General features: G+C 42.2%; 1 protein-coding gene across 2 annotated transcripts in view; it reads right to left on the bottom strand.

Moving 5' to 3' along the window:
- The window catches only part of ARHGEF10 (Rho guanine nucleotide exchange factor 10), a 217006-nt gene extending 198963 nt beyond the window's left edge, over nt 1–18043 (bottom strand). For both annotated transcript variants that reach the window (XM_075063709.1, XM_075063710.1), the window contains exon 1: nt 17895–18043. The gene's annotated coding sequence lies outside the window, so the exon portion shown is untranslated. The remainder of the gene's footprint in view (nt 1–17894) is intronic.
- Nucleotides 18044–19243: the final 1200 nt, after the last annotated feature.

Genomic DNA, 19243 nt, shown 5'->3' with positions numbered 1-19243 from the left:
GAATACATTCCCTTCTCCCTCATTAGCTCTCTAGGATTCCTCAGGTTGCCTGGATGCTTACTTGTACTTAACTCCTTGGGATTACAAAAGAGAGGCAATTTACCTTCCGACCTCCCTTTATCCTCCCATCCAATTCTCTGGTGAGTGCAGCTCAATTCCCTGAGCTCCACTAGGAGGAAATAAATTCACGAGTCTTAAAAGAAGTTTCTATAAAGAAGAAAGACAAAAAGTGTGTCTTGTATCAAAGGCTGAACATATACGGTTATTGGCTTAAGAAACATATGAACAACAGCCTTATTCGAAAAGAAATACAAATTTAACATTCCAGCAACTACCATGTATACAATTAACTATATATAGCCTATTTTTTTCTAGCTTATTGTACTATCAACTTGGACAGAGATTAAGAAAAGCCTGGAGGCAAGGTGATCTTTCTCAGAGCCGAGAGAGCACATGAGCAGAACAAAAAGACACGACCAAAACTTCCTCCTGAGCTTCTGAAAATCGGTTTCTGATTTGTCTATCAGTCCACTTAACTGATTTTGGCTGGGTCTTTTTGGTCATGGTCAGTTCATGTGGGCGGCGATCGCTGTAGTTTAGTACAATTGCTGTATATATTCCAGCAAGCTAAGAAGGATGGACCTGTTTCTTTGACTTTGGACAGGCCACTTTTGGATCAGCATCCACCTTGGCTGTAGGAGGTTTATGGTTCTGACCACCTGATGTCCCAGGTAAGTCACTCTGTTTTGGCGATTTGACACTTTTTGGTCTAACAGTTGTCCAGCCTGCCTGATGCGCTCAAAGACCTTTTCCAGGATGTACAGGTATTCGGGCCAGGAGTCTGAAAAATGGCACATCATCGAGTAGGCAACTGATGTTTCTCCTGTCCTGCTAGTAGATCCTCTACAGCTCTGGAGGTGCGGTGCATTTCGCAGCCCGAAAGGAAGTAAATTATTCATACACCCCGTATGGTGACAATCGTGAATTTCCTTGGCAGTTCATTCTAGCGGTACTTTACCAAGGGTACTGGCAGTCTATTGTAGAGATGACTGGTGGATGTCCCAACTTCCAATAGGTCTGTCGTGTGCGTGCATTTGATAGTTGTACTGGACGAGTTACGCATTTAGATTATCGAGTATCCATGCAAAAGCGTTTTTCATCTGGTTTGGTACCAGACAACTGGAGAGCTCATGACTGTTAGGTTAGCAGTACGTATACCATCTGTATGATCTCTCTGGTAAAAAAAAACACCACACCACAGGTCACTAAGAACATAACAAATAAAATCTCATTCTCCACAGCTCTAACTAACAAAGAATTTGAAGTAAACGGGAAAGTGCTTTTGCAGCTTAGTCCTACAAACAGAATTGGAATGTGGATTCCAGAAATCAATAATTGCATTCACCCAATTATCTGCAATATTGAAATGTTGTTATCCAAACAAAATCAGAAATATTGTAGTAATGCAGCCATTGTTTTTCTACAAAGATTAGAACTAAAGCAAGGAAAAAAAAAACACAAAAAGGAAATACTACTACTGCTGCTAATACAAATACTAGCATACAGTATATTGCATCTTCAAAAAGCTTTACAATACTATTTAAAAATATTGGGACTTCTGACCCTAACTCTGATACCAACAATCTTCACTCCTTAATTTACATGCAGATGGACTCAATGATTGGGTAGAGTCTTTTCCATAGCTGACATCTATTATTCTATTCTTAAAGTACAGTCACCGACGCGAACAGGATTTTATTTGAACCAAAGGTTGTTTGACCAACTAGTTTGCACAAGAATAGTTATATCAAATCTAATAGTAAATGCAAAAAATTTGCTTTCAACTAATACTAAGGTTGAGAAATTGAGCACCCAAAAGTATGTAAACTACAAAGTTGAAAGCTCACAATTAAGTCTGGACTGAGAGAGAGAGAGAGAACATACATGTTATATCTCTGGCTAGGTCAACAGCTTGTTTCATTCCTTTGTGCCTTACTTCCCCATCTGTAAAACAAGAATGTTTAACCTCCCTTCTAAAGCATTTTGAGGTCTATGGATGCATTATCCACGTTTAATCAGATCAGAGAAGGATGAAAGAAAATATAGTAATATCAATGAAAGTTTATAGTCTATTTTCTAAACTAGAAAATTTCAACTTAAACTTTTTTATTCTTTGAACAGTCTTTCCAAAAGAGAATAGAGAATAGAAACCAGGGTGAAAGTTTAATCTTGAACTTGGAACCTAATAGCATGCATTCAGAGATTAGTTCTAAGTAACAACTATTGTACAATGCAGTAAGTCACTGAAGCAGATTTTCCAAAAATAGGACTCTTATTCAGTACCACTTCAATAGAACAATTTCTTTTGGTCTGGTTAATTACTTGCCCATGCACATGACATTCAGCTTCAGTTTTCATGATTGAGCAGCTAATGTGTTGGACATGAATCAACGTTATGCAGTCATGCATTGCTTCCCACCATTTTGCTGATTCATGCAATTAAGAAAAAAAATGAATGCATGTTCTTATTTGGGACTGAGAAAGCCAGCAAAAACATCTTGCATTTCCCTGATTAGCATCATTCATGTTCTTTAATAAAATTAAAAATAAAGAAAAACACACACCCCACACTAGTCGTGCTTACACATCCTCAGATTCAAAAATACCATTCATGAAGTCTTTTACTTCTAATCATGTCAAGATTCCTTCTTCTAAGAAAATGTATAATTGGTTTAATTCTGGACAGAAACTAAGGGCAAAATTCTCCTCTCAGAAACACATTACAGATCTTGACTCCAAGATTCTGCTTCCTCTCCAGACAAGAATTTCCTTGTGATATCACAGGGTGTTCTACACGTGGAGATACAGCAGAATATTAGAGTCCTGATCCATTATATAGATCTGAGAAGGGAATTTTGCCCTAAACTGACTAATGCATCTCCCTTCCTCATCATGGATGAAGAACATAATTAACACAATATGTCTGTACATTATATTAGGGATTCTCAAGCTGTGGTCTGTGAACCACTGGTGGTTTTCCAGACATTTGCTGGTGGTCCACAAAAAGATGGCTTTCCTCCATTTTACATGCTCTAAATTATATTAACATACAGTTAAGATGCATTAAGCACTTTCTCAATAGTAATTTTCCATGAAAGTAATTATAGTTACAACAGGGATATTCTGTGAATAGGAAAGGGAGAGGAAGACATCCACAAGACACACTGTCTAAAAGAGGTCCACACTAAGAAAAAAATTTGAGAAACCCTATACTACCTCCATAACTTTGGACTTACTAAAATATGCTGTATATCTAGCACAATCCTTATTAATTGACAAGCAGCAGGAAAACAAGTATACATGGGGTTTTGGTAACAAAATAACTAGAGGTTACTTACTGTAACAGGAAGTTCTTTGAGATGTGTGGTCCCTATCTGTATTCCACACATGGGTGTCTGCGTGCTCCATGCACCTGAATTCAGAAATTGTTCAAAGCAGTGTCTGTGCAGTAGCTTCCTTTGTGCTCTCAACTCCGGGTATAAGAGGCAGTGTGGGTCAATGTTTCTCCTGTTCCTCTTCTTACTGCAATCCAACAGGATCCACAGCAGAGGGAAAGAAGGGTGGATAGTGGCATACGAATATGGAGCACATCTCAAAAAACATCTAGTTACAGTAAGAAGCGTCCATTTCTTCAAGTGATGGTCCTTATATATATTCCACATGTGGGTGACTGGCAAGCAGTGTTCAGACTGGAGGAGAATGCAAGGAACCTGATAGCAGAGATGCTTGCAGTATTGCTGTTCCTAACGTTGCATCTGCCATTGTAGAGCACAGCGTATCGCAGACATGTGGACAGAGCTCCAAGTTACTGCTCTGCAAATGTCCTGCAGTGGAAAGTCCTAAAAGGATGCCCTGAAGGCCATTTGTGTTTGCGTGAAGTAAGCTGTAAAACCCACATGAGGAGGAATTTTTGCTATTTTGTAGCATTCTAAGATGCTGTCAGCAAAAACAGGGGCAGAGCATAAGCATTCTATTTCTGATAAGAACATAAGAATGGCCATACTGGTCAGACCAAAAAGGTACTAAAACCCCTTGTCCACATGCTTTTTGATCACCTCAAAAAGTTCTATCAGATTGGTGAAACATGATTTCCCTTTACACCAACCGCGTTGACTCTGCCCCAACAAATTACGTTCATCTATGTGTCTGACAGTTCTGTTCTTGACTATAGTTTCAACCATTTTTTTCGATACTGTAATTGCCAGGATCACCTCTGGGGCCCTTTTTAAAAAGTGGATGAATTAAATGATAGGTTACAGACTACAGTTAGTAGTTCTGCAATGTCACATTTGAGTTCCTTCAGCACTCTGGGGTGAATACCAGCTGCTCCTGGTGACTTATTACGGTTTAGTCTACCAATTTGTTCCGAAATCTCCTCTAATATGACACCTTGTGATGCTCTGTACTTTGGGGGGAGGGGAGACACCTAGGACCCCCATGTTCATCCTTGTAAAATGATTGTGTGGTACCCAATGCAAAGTTTGTCATGTCAGGTGTCTTTGGAAAGCTCATGATGCACTGAGCATTGTTATAGTAACTATTACAGTACTGTTACAGGTTGTAACTGCATGTACATATAGTTATGAGGCTAAAAATGTTCTCATGGCTTTAAACAAGCCCAGGCAAAAACTTTCCAAGAGCAGAGGGGCAATTCACATCTCATCAGGGCATGTATGAGAAAAACCCAGCCTCATAGGAACAAAGGACATTGGCTTAGGCAGCAAAGGAGCTGTTGGACTTTCCAGTGAGTCACCCCCCTTCCTTTGGTCAGTCTGGGACTACAGTGAGGAAATGCTCACCTGACCCTCAAGGGGGGAGGACAAAGCCAAGAGGCAACAAAGGAAATGATAAAAGGGAGAGACAGTCGCCATGTTTTCTCTCTCTCTTCCACTTCCATCTACAGACACCACCACCAAGTGACTGAAGCACTGATCAAAGGGCAGAGCCTGCTGAAGAGTGTCATAAACAAATGGTTAAGGGTTACTGTCTCTTTTACCTGTAAAGGGTTAAGAAGCTCAGTGAACCTGGCTGACACCTGACCAGAGGACCAATGGGGGGACAAGATACTTTCAAATCTTGGTGGAGGGAAGTCTGTTTGTTTTGTTCGTTCTTAGCCCCAAGAGCTAACAGGGACCAGACATACACCCAGGTTTTCTCCAATCATTCTCTCACGTTTCAAAATAGTAAGTACTAGCCAGGAAAGGCGGATTAGTCTTATGTTTGTTTTCTTAACTTGTAAATGTGTATTTTGCTGGAAGGAGTTTTACCTCTGTTTGCTGTAACTTTGATCTCAGGCTGGGGGCAGGGGACAAGTCCCTCTAGTCTACATGAATCTGAATACCCTGTAAGCATTTACCATCCTGATTTTACAGAGATCATTTTTACTTTTTCCTTTCTTTAATTAAAAGCTTTCTTTTTAAGAACCTGATTGATTTTTCCTTGTTTTGGAATCCAAGGGATTGAGTCTAAACTCACCAGGGATTGGTGGGGGAAAGGAAGGGGAATGGTTAATTCCTCTTGTTTTAAGATCCAAGGAGTTTGGATCTGTGTAGCTTCAAGGCAACCCAGGGAGGGGAAAGTCTGGGGGGAAAAGAGGGGAATGTTTTTTCCTTGTTTTAAGACCCAAGGGGTTTGGGTCTTGGGTTCCCCGGGAAGGTTTTGGGGAACAGAAAGTGTGCCAAACACTATATTTGGCTGGTGGCAGCATACCAGATTTAAGCTAGTAATTAAGCTTAGAAGTGTCATGCAGGTCCCCACTTTTTGGACACTAAAGTTCAAAGTGGGGAAAAACCTTGACATCAACAGCAGAGACAGGGGATAAGGCTGGCAACACTCAAGAGAAGAGTCAAGGATTGGAGTGACCCAGTGGAATCAAGCAGTCCAAAAGTAACAAAGGAATTATCAACAACACCTCAGTCTGGATGCCCCATAACCAAAACACAGGCTGGAGTTGACTTGATATTCTCAACTCCCCCGGGCCTACACCTGGAGGAGGAGATTCTGAAATTGGGACATAGTCATAAGGTATATTCCTAAATCTGAAACCTTAGCGTCCAAAATTTGGGTACCTGCATGAAATTCTCTAAGCTTAATTACCAGCTTAGATCTGATAGCTGCCACCACCCAAAAACTCTAGTGTTTTTGGGGCACTCTGATCTCCCCAAAAACATCCCTGGGGACACCCAAGAACCCAGATCCCTTGGAATTCTTAAAACAAGGAGAAATAAACCATTCCCCTTCTTTCCCCTCTCCCGAGACTTTTCCTCCCTGGGCTTTCCTGAGAGAGATCCAAGTCTCTTTAAAATCACATACAGAGAAGAGCATGGTCCCATCCCTCCTACAGAGAGGGCAAACAGAGCTTCAGGAAAACAGAGAGAGATTCTTCTCCCCCCTCCATTCCCTTCTCCCCACCAGTCCTGGTGAGTTATCCCAAAATCCCCTGGGATAAAACAAGGGAAACAAGGAAAGATCATCAATCAGGTTCTCTAAAAAGAAATCTTTTAATAAAAGAAAGGAAAAAGTAAAGAATTATCTCTGTAACTTCAAGATGTAATATTACAGGGTCCTATAGTTTACAGACAAAGGAAGAAACCCTTCCTCCAGGGTTTAAAACCCCAATAAAAAAAAAACCCAAAAAAAAAATCAAAAATATTCCCAGCAACTACACAGCGTATAAAAGTTAACCAGCCAGATCCACATGTGCAAATAGAGTAAAACAAACAATTAAAAGCCTAAAATCGCCTTGTTTCTACTTACTATTTGAACAGAACTTTAGAGAGCCTTGTAAGTAATGTCTGGTCCTCTCATATCCCGGAGAAAAAAAAAAACAAAAAAGGACACAGAACAAAGGACCCACACCCAAACTTCCCTCCACCCAGGGTTGAAAGTATCTTGTCTCCTGATTGGTCCTCTGGTCAGGTGTTTAGTTCCCTGTTTGTTAACCCTTTCCAGGTGAAAGAGACATTAACCCTTAACAATCTGTTTATGACAGGGCAGATCCTGATAGGTGAGTTTTCAGACATCATTAGGAGTTTCACGAACCAGAACTGTCTGGGCCAGTAGGGTGCTAGAAGGATGGGAGCTCTGTTGCGACAGATCTTCTGTACAACTTGTTGTGACAGGGGGATGGAGAGAAAGGCGTATCTGAGGTCATCTGTCCAAGAAAGCATCATACTGAAACCTGTAGTCTTGGGCACCCCTAGAGCAATGCATGGATGGTTTCTGTTCATCTGGGATGCAAAGAGATCCCATAGCAGAGTACCCCATTGTGCAAATATGTTGGTTAGAACTGTGGTCTGCAGGGAAGTGTCTGCATAACTTGTCTGCCAGTGAGTTGTGAACACCCAGAAGGTACACAGCCTGAATCATAATGTGGCTTCTGATACACAAATTACAAAGTCTGTCTCCTTCCAAGCAGAGGGGGACAAGATCTCGCTCCTCTCTGTTTGTTTATATAGACCACTGTAGTAATACTGTCTGCCATCTGTACATGGAGTGAGCATATGAGGGGAAGGAAGGCCTTGCACACAAGGTGGACCTCTTTCAGTTCCACTAAGTTTATGTGTAGCCTGGCCTCTCTTAGGGTCCAGGTACCCTGAGAAATGTGGTAGTCTATATGAGCATCCCATGCTATAAGAGAGGCATCTGTCAGAATGGTGGCCCTTGATATGAGGGGGCTGAAGGGACTCCCCATCATGACTTTGTTTGGATTGGACCACCAACCATGGGAGGTGAGAACTCTTTTGGGAACATATCAGAGGGGTAGCTGTGTATCCACAGGAACAACAAAGAATCTTGTGGCACCTTAAAGACTAAGATTTATTTAGGCATATTCTTCAGATGCATGGAGTGAAAATTACAGATGCAGGCATAAATATACTGACACATGAAGAGAAGGGAGTTACCTTACACGTGGAGAACCAGGGTTGACAGGGCCAATTCAATCAGGGTGGATATGGTCCACTCCCACTAGTGGACCATATCCACCCTGATTGAATTGGCCCTGTCAACCCTGGTTCTCCACGTGTAAGGTAACTCCCTTCTCTTCATGTGTCAGTATATTTATGCCTGCATCTGTAATTTTCACTCCATGCATTTGAAGAAGTGGGGGTTTTTTTAAACCCATGAAAGCTTATGCCCAAATAAATCTGTTAGTCTTCAAGATGCCACCGGACTCTACATTGTTTTAGGGAACAGCGATGGAATCAATACAGTCACTATTTGGTCTGTATGTTGAGTGGAGCCAAGCTTGAAGACGCCGCAAATGGAGTCACATAGGGGCATGCAGCCACGTGGCCTAACAGAGAAAGACATCAGCACACTGTCGTTTGCTGTTTGAGGGTGGCACGAGAGATCAGGTTGCTCATTGCATAAAACCTGTCTGCAGGGAGAAATGCTGTCACAGAGACTGAGTCTAGCTATGCTCCTATAAAAGTTATTGTGGGGGACAAAGCACACTTTTCTTCTTTTATGCAAATGCCTAAGGTAGCAAGAAGGAGCTGAAGAGATCGAGTTGCTGACATAACTGGCTGACAAGATTGGCCTACCAGGAGCCAGTCATCCAGGAACAGAAATGCCATGTAGCCCTGGTGTCATATCTGCTATCACAGTGAAAACTTTTGTTAATACTCTGGGTGCCATGGCAAGCCCAAAGGGGAGCATGCAAAACTGGTAGTGCTTGTGTCGAATCATGAAGCACAGGAACTCCCTGCGAGATGGGTGAATATTTATGCGGAAATATGAATCTGTGATGTCAAGAGCCATGAATCCTATTGCCTCTTGAAGGGAGAGGACTATAGATGCCACTGTAATCATCCTGAATTTCAGCTTCTGAATGAAGATGTTGAGTTGTATAGGTTCAGGATGGGTCTCCACCCTCGGTGTTTTTTGGCATTAGGAAATAGGAGGAGTAGATCCTTCTCCCTTGGTACTGAGGCGGGACACATTCTATCACATCTGGCTTTAAAAGGATTCCACTTCCTAGAGAATAATTCCTTGATGAAAGCAGTCCCTTGAGGGGAATAGGGAAGGTGGTTTGTGAGGAGGAAAAGGAAAAACCTCTATGGAGTAGCCCTGATGGATAATCTCCAGGACCCAATTGTCTTTGGTGATCTTGTTCCAGCTGTGGGCGAAGAAAGTGAGACAGCCTCCAAAGATGACAGGAAAGGAAGTAGGTGGCAACAATGGTGGTACGCGGGTCTCAATCTACTGTCAAAAATGGCCCTTGGCCAATGGTTGGGAATAAGCAGAAGCTGTGGCAGTAGAGGAAGCCAAGAAACAGGACCTCTGAATCCTCTGTCATTTATACAAGCAGCAAAGAGTCCTGTGGCACCTTATAGACTAACGTACGTTTTGGAGCATGAGCTTTCGTGGGTGAATACCCACTTTGTTGGATGTCTGACTGTCATTTATACAGAGGCTCAGGTGGATGCTGGTTAGGGTGACCACATGTCCCGATTTTAGAGGGACAGTTCCAATATTCAGGGCTTGGTCTTATATGGGTGCCTATTATTTCCCCACCCCATCCCGATTTTTCACTCTTGCTATCTGGTCACTCTAATGCTGGTAATATGGTGAGTGTGAATTGGGGTGGTTGTAGTCTAAAGGACTCTCTCTGGCATTTCCTCCTGGGAACTAGAGCATAAATCCCCTGAGATCGCAGGGTGGCTTGAGTCCTTCAGAGAATGCAAGGATCTGTCTGTCTTTTCCTTAAAAAGGCTGAACTCCAAGAGGAAGCATTGAATGGTGTTTTGGACCTCTCCAGGAAAGCCTGACAACTGGAGCCACAAGTCCCTTCATTTCTGGATGCCGCATCGGCAGCATCTATGGCAGCCTGGAGAGCCACCTAAGCTACTAAACTCCCCTCATCCAGAAAGGACTTGAATTGGACTTGGTCTTCCATGGGAAGTTTGTCTCTAAAGTCCACAAGCCCAACATAGGTGCTGAAATCACATTTTGCTAATAATGCTTGGTAATTTGCAATACAAAATTGGAGACGTGCAGAGCAGACCCAACTATTCAGGAGATCCAGTCTCCTGGAGCCCTTATCTACCAGGATGGATTTCTGATATGGCGACCAAGCTCTTTCCATAGCTGCCTGTACCACCAGTGAGTTAGAAGCAGAATGGGAAAACAAGAAGTCAGCACCTTTGGCAGGAACAAAACACCTTTTTGCTGTAGGGGCACAAGATGCTGGTTTGTGCCAAACCACTCTGGCTGGTTCTAATGTGGCCTTATGAATTGGAAGGGGCCATGCCAGCCAGTCCCTGTGGTTACAAAATGTCCAAGAGCCAGTGTTGAAGGTCCTGGACCTCTTCTAACGGACGTGTAGATTGTTAGCGACCCTTTGCAACAGCTCCGACGATCTTCCAGTGAAAAAAGCGATGGAGTGATGCTATCATCCAGAGATCATGAGAAAGCCCTTTTGGAACCATTACTACCAGCAGAACTGGTTCTGGCTCTTCTTCCTCATACACCTATGGAACTGTCTTATGAGAAGGGAAAGTGCAGTTGGACTCTAGGGGGAGGGGAGTCTGCGTGCCTGCCATATGAGCCCCAAAGGCCCTGATAAGGTTGGGAGAAAGGATTCATTGGCCATGGTGACCCTAAGGGAATCAGTACCTGCTGTTCATGTCGGAGGGTCATATCTGGAGGGATGGTAAGTAAAGCCTTTGAGTTGTCTGTCAGAGTTTCTGTGCCTGTGTGGAGATAATGGCGCAACTATCTTTTCTGACTCCTCAGATTACAAAGGATGATCCCATCGGTAGCAGTGGTACTGTTGGTACCAGGGTGCTCCTGACTGATGGGTGGAGATAGAACTGTTCCTGAGAAACCAGTAACGATTCCTCCTCCAGATTAAGGAAGTCCCTCAGGAGGGCAGGGCCTGAAAGGAGTGGAGATTGCAACTAGAGGAGGAATATATCCTCCAGTGTTACAATTGTCTCCATACAGCCCAGAGTCCAAGGAGTTCCAGCAGAGATGCTGGAAGGATGTGGCTTGTCTGTCACAGCCAAACAGTTTCTGGATAAATGAGGTGGCACCAATGAGGAGTCCAGACCTGCATTCATAGCCGGGACTGACAAGCATCTGACTTCCTGCTTTGGTACTGTAGTCATCACCAGAATTAGCAGATCCCCTTTCCCCACCCCATGCCTTGCCCTCTAGCCTGGGGCTCTTCAGCAGAGCTGGTTCCATGGGTACAATATGTGACAGCTCAGGAAGGAAACATTTCTCCTGGACAGTCCCCTGTGGGGATCTGTCCCTGCACCCATGAGAGTACCCCTTACTCTCCTGGGGAGCCTTATAAGAGGAGTCCTTGGGGGTTGGTGGTAAAGGCTCTGCTCCAAGGTCCATGCTTGAAGGGGCACTGCTGGTCAGTTGAGGTCAATGTACGGGGGGGATAAGGTCTCCAGGCCCATATCAGAGAGGGGACTCATAGCAACTTTTTTAGTTAGCGCTCCTGAGCCTCTCTAGTTATGGGTGGAAAGGATAGATGGAAACTGCACTTTGCAGAGATATTTGCTTCACTCTTAATATAGGGACCATTGATGCTCAGTGATGGAGAAGGAGCAAGCGCAGGAGAGCATCTTGGGACTCTGGGCATTGTTCCAGGGTGGTGAGTATTTCCTCTGATGGGGGGAGGCGGGAGGGGAAAGGGAACTATCCTATACTAACTATATAGTATACCAACTCTGACTACTAAGCTAAGATATAAAACTATTTACAAAGATTTTACTTTACAGATTATGCATGGAGTGAAGGACAATTCCTACTCAGGCCATAGAGCAGTATGAAGGAACTGGAAAGGTGTTGACCCGCACTGCCTCTTATGCCCTTGGTCAGAAGCATGAAGGAAACTACTGCACATGTGTGGGTCAAAGGACACTGCTTCGAAGAATTTCTGGACTTGGGTGCATGACATGTAATGCACCCACGTGTGGAATACACCCAGGGATCATCACTCGAACTTCAAAATTCTGTGAACCCATGTGTACATTTATTAGTAATATGACTGTACATAGACATCTACAAGATAGCTCTTAAAAATACCTATTATTTATGTATTCTCCTTAAAAAAAAAAAAGTGTGGAACACTCATTAGCAACTCTGCCATTGGGCTGCAGGGTTACCAACCAACTTGAAAATGGTAAAAATTCAGAGTACGAGACATTTAAATTTTCCACTGACAGTTGTTAAATTAACAGTGTCCATCTTCTATATGATGCATTTGCACGGGACAGCTGCTTCAGGGCACACTGCAGTAACAGCACCACAACAGGAGCTAGACTTGAGAAAAGGCACATGTACAGTAGTTAAAGGAACAGCCAGACAAGACTAAAAAGCACTTTCAAAAAAGCGTTCGTAATTAACAAGTGCATAAGAAGGGTTCTGGTGTCACTTACGCAATTCTGACCTGGAACTGCCACTGGAAACTATTCATTTTAAAATAAATCTGAAATTGTCTAAAGCAAAATAGAAACGGTGTGAGAGAAACAGAATGAAAAAAATCTCTTCCTCCAAGTGTAGCAATGAAGCAAGGTATGAATTCCACAATACCAATAACTTGAGCACATACAGTGCCCTCAGTTGTGCAGGAATGAAAAATATTTGAATAATCCAGCTGATTGCAGCTCTAAATAAGAGACTTTAAAAATAAACAAACAAACCAGAAAGATACCAAAATACCTTCATACCGAGATTTTGTAATTTGGCTTAAGCACTTCAGAACATAGTGCTAATGAAAAATGATCTCTACAAATATCAGATTGTAGAAAAATTATATCTGCCTCTAACACTAGAAACGTTGTCTACTTCATTATAGAAAGACACTAGCCTTTCCATATCTGAGGTTCTAAGCAATTTTCTGTTATAAGACTGTTTAACATAAGTACATACTATTACGCTCCAGAGAGCATTATCAGGCTTGATTTAGCTTTTTAAATATTTACAAGCCATATAGGGGCTCTAGCAGGATTAAAGTTCACAACAGGAGCATCTGTGGTGTTTATATTACACAACATAAGTACTTGATGATGCACAAATACCATCAGTGTCTGAAGATCAATAACAAATTAAAGTGTCCTGGGAGGGAAAAATTCAAAACAAGTATTTACAACAGAAGGAAATTCCAAAGGAAAAAAAAAAAAACTTTATGTATTTCATCCTTAAATCCATTTTAACAACATAAGGGGGGAACCCAATATTTTAAAAGAACATTGCAGTTTTAAAAATCTAATCTTAGAAAGTCAGGAAACTGAAAATAAAGGTTAGATATAAAAAATGAAAGCTTGGAAGTATGGAAATACAGAGTTAAAATAGCCAAAACAACTGTAATTCTGTCCCTATATGCTTAGGATAGCGTGGCCCATCCTTATAACATATTTCAGAATGGTAGCCGTGTTAGTCTCTCTCAGCAAAAACAAACAATGAGGAGTCCTTGTGGCACCTTGGAGACTAACAAATTTATCTGGGCATGAGCTTTCGTGGGCTAAAACCCACTTCACCAGATGCATGGAGTGGAAAATACAGAGGCAAGTATAAATACACAGCACATGAAAAGATGGGAGTTGCCTTACCAAGTGGGGGGTCAGTGCTAACAAGCCAATTCAATTAAGGTGGAAGTGGGCTATTCTTAACAGTTGACAAGAAGGAATGAATACCATGGGAGGAAAAAAAAAAAAAATCACTTCAAAAACAGACTCCAATGAGAAACTGCAGAACTGGAATTAATCTGCAAACTGGACCCCATCAAATTAGTCCTGAATAAAGAGTGGGAGTGGATGGGTTACTACAAAAACTAATTTTTCCCTGCTAATACTCACTCTTCTTGTCAACTGTTTGAAATGGGCCACCTTGATTACACTGGCCTCATTAGCACTACAAAAGTGATTTTCCTCCCTTGGTATTCACCCCTTCTTGTCAATTGTTGAGACTAGCCCACTTCCACCTTAATTGAATCGGCTCGTTAGCACTGAACCCCCACGTGATAAGGCAACACCCATCTTTTCATGTGCTGTGTATTTATACCTGCCTATGTATTTTCTACTCCATGCCTCTGATGAAGTGGGTTTTAGCCCACGAAAGCTTATGCCCAAATAAATTTGTTATTCTAAGGTGCCACAAGGATTCCTCATTGTTTTTCCTTATCCTAGACCTGTGTCTATGTTATAAGTATTTAAATTACTGGGCCTGCTATTCAGCTCGTGTTAACTGACAATGTCATTGAAGTAAGTGAGGCTACACTGATTTACACCAGTTAAGAATTTGGCCTCTTTTCTATTTTTAAAATGATTAACGATGAGAATGTAACATAATGGATGTACGTGTCAGCTCCTCTAGGTCACAGAGTATCTAATCAGCTTCCTGGAGAGTTACTTTGGGGTATTTCTAAAGTGAGAGAAGTCCGGGTAGCTACCTGGTTATTGAGCGGTAGAATCTCAGACCCATCTCAAGAAAGTAAGTATATTGCTTATGGAGAGGAGGTGAATGGGGTAGACTGATCTTTGCATCTTAGAGTAGAATTGTGGACAGCAGAGGCACTGGGTACCCATAACTTACATTGGTAATAATGGAAGCTGAGGTCATGTAGCATCTTGCAGGGGCACTCAGCACCTTGCAGGATCAAGCTCTACATTATTTTATGATAAGACTAAAACAAAGCATTTTTAAAAAGCTACCTTCCTTTCCATAGCTGGGCTGCTAATTCCCTTTGCTAGTTTTCCCCTCTCCTCCCTTACACCTTAGGAAATCCCAATGTTTAGGTATAATACAAATGCAGGCTATAACTCTGCTCAGCTTTTATTTTAAACCTTGGAATCACTACACTGAAACAATAACTATTTCATCACAGCAGATAGCTTCTGAATAAAGGCTATTCTCTTTTGCTTTAAGAGTTAATGATATAATTATACTAGGGATTACTTTACACATTTTTGAATAGAGAAACAATTAACAAGATTACCAGTAGAACATTTAAAAAGAATACTTCTAGTTCTACCAAGGAACTGTGGAGAAGGAACCAAGGTGCCATTTAAGATGTCAAAGGTAACTTGGAATTCAATTACAGACTTATTTTTTAAAAAAATTAGCTATATAGTGTGTGTGCAGATATGAAAAAGAATATCCACAGATATTTTCTCATAGAGAAAAGTGTGTTGTACTGCTGTGCTAACCTCTACTTTAAAAATGTTAAATTCCTGGGCGTACAACCTTCACAAATATCAAATGTCAAGTTGATGTCTAAAGAACTGCTGTCCTTGACCAGCTACACATGTGAACAGTTCATGGGCTACTGAGCCTGGGGGTGGAATGAGTTAAGATGCATTAAACTGAACAATGCCTGAAGTCATATAATCAAAGCTAAGATCAAACAGATCACCCAAGTGAAAAGAATGAAGGGCCTGATACAGAAGAACTAGCAGCTGAATGACCCCAACTCTCCCAGAAGTGGCTGGCTGCAATGGCAATTGTAGGTACCCAGCACCTCTCTGGATCAGGCAGGAAATACATACACTACATGTCCAAAATGGAAAATGCAGGACTTTGGTTTTACTGCAGAAAGCATGGTTCATCAGGGTTTACTAAAGACAAGAGAAGCTTCTGGAAAATATCTGATTTCTTTACAAGAATAAGTTGTTTATAGTTACAACATTTTCCTATTCCATTAATAAAACTGATTTACGTCAGAAGAGGAAAAATCATTTAGTACAACGGTGAAATTAAGTAGCATCATATTTAAAACAGGTAAAAGCAAATGTTTTTATACCTAGCTTGACTCACCTCTGGAGCTTGCTGCCACAAGATACTGTGGCCAAGATCTTAGTAGGATTCATAAGTACTGAATAAAAACATCCACGGTTGTACTGAAGTAAATTTATGCAGGATATAAAGACTCATGCCTCAGGACCCAAGCCAAGTACTAACTGATCGGGGTAGGAAGAAACTTTTCCTTTGGGCAAGTTATTCCCTAATTGTCTTTTCCCAAGCACGTGGTACTGGCCACTGCTGAAGTCACCATATTGAGTTAGATGGACCACAGTCTGATCTAATATTGAAAGAGCAAGTCATCTATAAAGCACACGTTCAGAGATCTCACACGCACTATGGGATTGCTTCTGTATTCAAAAATTTCAGTTACGACGAAATCAAGAGAAATATTGATTATATGCTGTGTGCTGCCGTGTTGTAACTGTGTTGGTCCCAGGAGGAAATACTTTCTCACATCATCTACCCTGTCTCTCTGTATATGGAAGGAATTGTTTGACCATATTATAACTACTCATATTTTTCATTAGTTTTATATAACTTCATTGTTTTTAATTGTCTATCAAAAAGCCAGTGTTGGACAAGTACACTGTTAAATAAAAAGAGTGAGCCTAAAGTGATAAAAATAATTTCAAGGAGATTGTATTTTTTACTAATCACTCCCATGTGACTTGTGGGTGCCAATCTGAAAACTGGGCAGAACCCAAAAGCTGGAGAATATATATTTTTTTTGCTAATAAATCTAAGCATACACATTTAACTGCATCTTGAGCACTTGCTACCTTACAGCCAAAAAACAGTGAAAATAGTTTGTTCTGTGTTTTTATCATACATCAGAAATATTGCCAGTCTAGAAAAGTAGTTCCTGCCATCACTGATTCATTACAAAAATAAGTGAGCAATCTTTATGCAGGTAAAACATGTCCTAATAGAAACAAATAAAAGAAAGCAACAGTACAAACAAATTTTCTCCTACTCCTTCATGTGCACTGCTGATTTTTTTTAGAAATAACTTTAACCCAGCTTTCCACAACCCAGAAGATTTGCAATTACTTCTCTGTTATATTATTTTACACCACAAGACAACTAGGGTACACATGAATTCGAGCTCACTGGAAATTTTAAGCACAATATAAGAAATTCACAAAAACTACAATTTTAGGGACATGAATGTGTCCTCTGGTCCAATGTGCTTGACCTTTTAAAAAAATGTACAAAAGAAAAAAAGGTGCCAAAACATAAATGATCAGTCTTTAAAACTGCATGAAAAGTTTAACTCCCAAATGGAGAAAAGTCTCAGTTGAAAGATATGGGGGTCTGTGAGCATCCACCTGTCTGCCAATCATCCTACAGCTCACAAGTACTCTGTCTCTGAAAAGGGTTCTCCTCCCCTCCCTTTTAATAAACTATCTTCAACCTGATTTCAAAAGGGCTAGGTTTTTCATTTCTACAGAAAAAAGTGATCGTTCTTCTCTAAAGCCTTAATTTAGTAGGGTATCCCCAGCACTCCAGCGTCAGAGAAGCACTAATTATTTCTATATTCAGAAAAAAAAAAATCAACAAAAAGAAAGTAGATGATGATTTGCTAGGAATTAAATATACAAAACACCCTGCACTGAAACAAAGCAGGACTTGTTCGTATCATTTTTTTTAAACAGAACTGATGAGCGCAGAACACTAACGGGCAATGTGTTTTTAGCTTGGTGTTCCTGCGTGTGCCCATCCTGAAGGCAACTCAGTCCCAGTTATTTTAGAAACCAAAAGAAGCGACACAGGCCCACAAGCCATGATTTAAGACACACTCACTTATCCACGAAGCAATGCAAGGGCAAGGCTTCGATTACAACAAGCTTTAAACTTTTCCACGCAAGAGGAGAGAGCGTGCGTGTCGTTGGAGTGGGAGGAAGGACCTCAGACAGCCATTTTCAAGGAGATGCTATCCTGTCCGCAAAATAAGTTAGGGTCCCTATTCAGACACGTCACTAAACTTTCTCCCCCCGTCCCTGCATACAGAGCTGCTTCCCGCGAGATGCCCACCCACACTAAGCGAGCTGATCCCCGGCAGCACTCACCATCCGACACGCACTGAGAGCTGCTGCTGAGTTTGAAATTCACCACCTTCCTGTCACCTTTGGAGCTGCCGCAGCCTCCTCCTCGCTGCTGCAGCTGCAGGATCAATTGTCTCGCTCGCCCCTTTTTAAAATATATCAAATTTCTTACAGCGCAGCACAACCCACCCCGGCGTGGAACCCTGGGACTGGCCTCCCTACGATTGGCGGGGCCGGGGAGCACTTCCGCTGGCCTGTTGGCTCCTTCTCCTGCCAGTCTCTGCTGCAGCTGGAAAGGGAGGGGTAGGCTACAGACCGGCCTTTCTCTCTCCCTCCGCAAATGCTACAGACACCACATTCCTACCGGGGCACGTGACCCTCCTAATTGCTCTTCTGTGCACAGCTGGGCAGGGAGGGAGCTGCCAACATCTCCAGGCAGTGATTTCCCTACACCCCCCTGAATTTCCCCAACACCCCGCCGCCCATCAGTTTTGTGACTGTTTGGAAATTTGAATTGAAATTACTACAGACTTTAAAAGCATATACAGTGTATGATAAAGTACGTGTAGCTGAAAAAGTATAATGCGTTTGAAAAGTATGAACATAGACTAGCTTCCTTATATAGCTGTTGCTCTTTTTTTTTTTTGACAATGTCAGTGCATTCATTTCAGTGATGTTGGCCAACCTAATAATTTCAAATGATGATTTGTAAGCAATGTCTAAATGAGCTCATCCTGACAGCTAGTGATGAGCTAAGGCTGGGGAACCAGATATATTTACATTCACACCTAATCCACCTAGGTATCCAGCAAACAGAGCTGTGCTGTGGGTTACAACATCTTGTGGATGTGTGGTGACATGTTGTTGCTTATCTGTATGAGCGCCAAGGCCGGCTCTACAGTTTCCGCGTTGCCAAGCAGCGCACCGAATTGCCGTGCGGGCACGTGTCTGGCCTATGCGCGGCAACAGTGGTGCGTTCTGGCAGCACAGCAATTCTGCAGCAGCTTCTATTTTTACTCTGAAGTCGACGCGTGACGCATTAAGATAGAAGCTGCTTTGCCAAATGCTGCCACTGCTCGGAACACGCTATGCCGCCTTAAGGGCGTGGGATTCGCCCTCCCCGCTGGTTGCAGGTGGCATTCGGCATGCTGCTGTGCGGTCAAAAACAACGGGACTGCCGACCCTTGCAGTTGCATGTCCAAGCACTAGCTGGTGCCTGGAGCCAGCCCTCTGTATGAGTAAAGGGCATTAGAACATGTCTTAGCCTGTGCTGATGAGGGCATCAAAGAGGAGCGTGGTGACCTGTCCCTCCCCTGTTTAAGACTTAGAGCTGCATTAGGCTCCCTAGATCATCTTGTGTTCTGTAAACGGAC

This window comes from Chelonoidis abingdonii, chromosome 3 (assembly GCF_003597395.2).
Source record: "Chelonoidis abingdonii isolate Lonesome George chromosome 3, CheloAbing_2.0, whole genome shotgun sequence".
NCBI classification, from domain to species: Eukaryota; Metazoa; Chordata; order Testudines; family Testudinidae; genus Chelonoidis; species Chelonoidis abingdonii.
The sequence above is the reverse complement of the archived record's forward strand: the minus strand, read 5'-3'. Positions and strand labels throughout refer to the sequence as shown.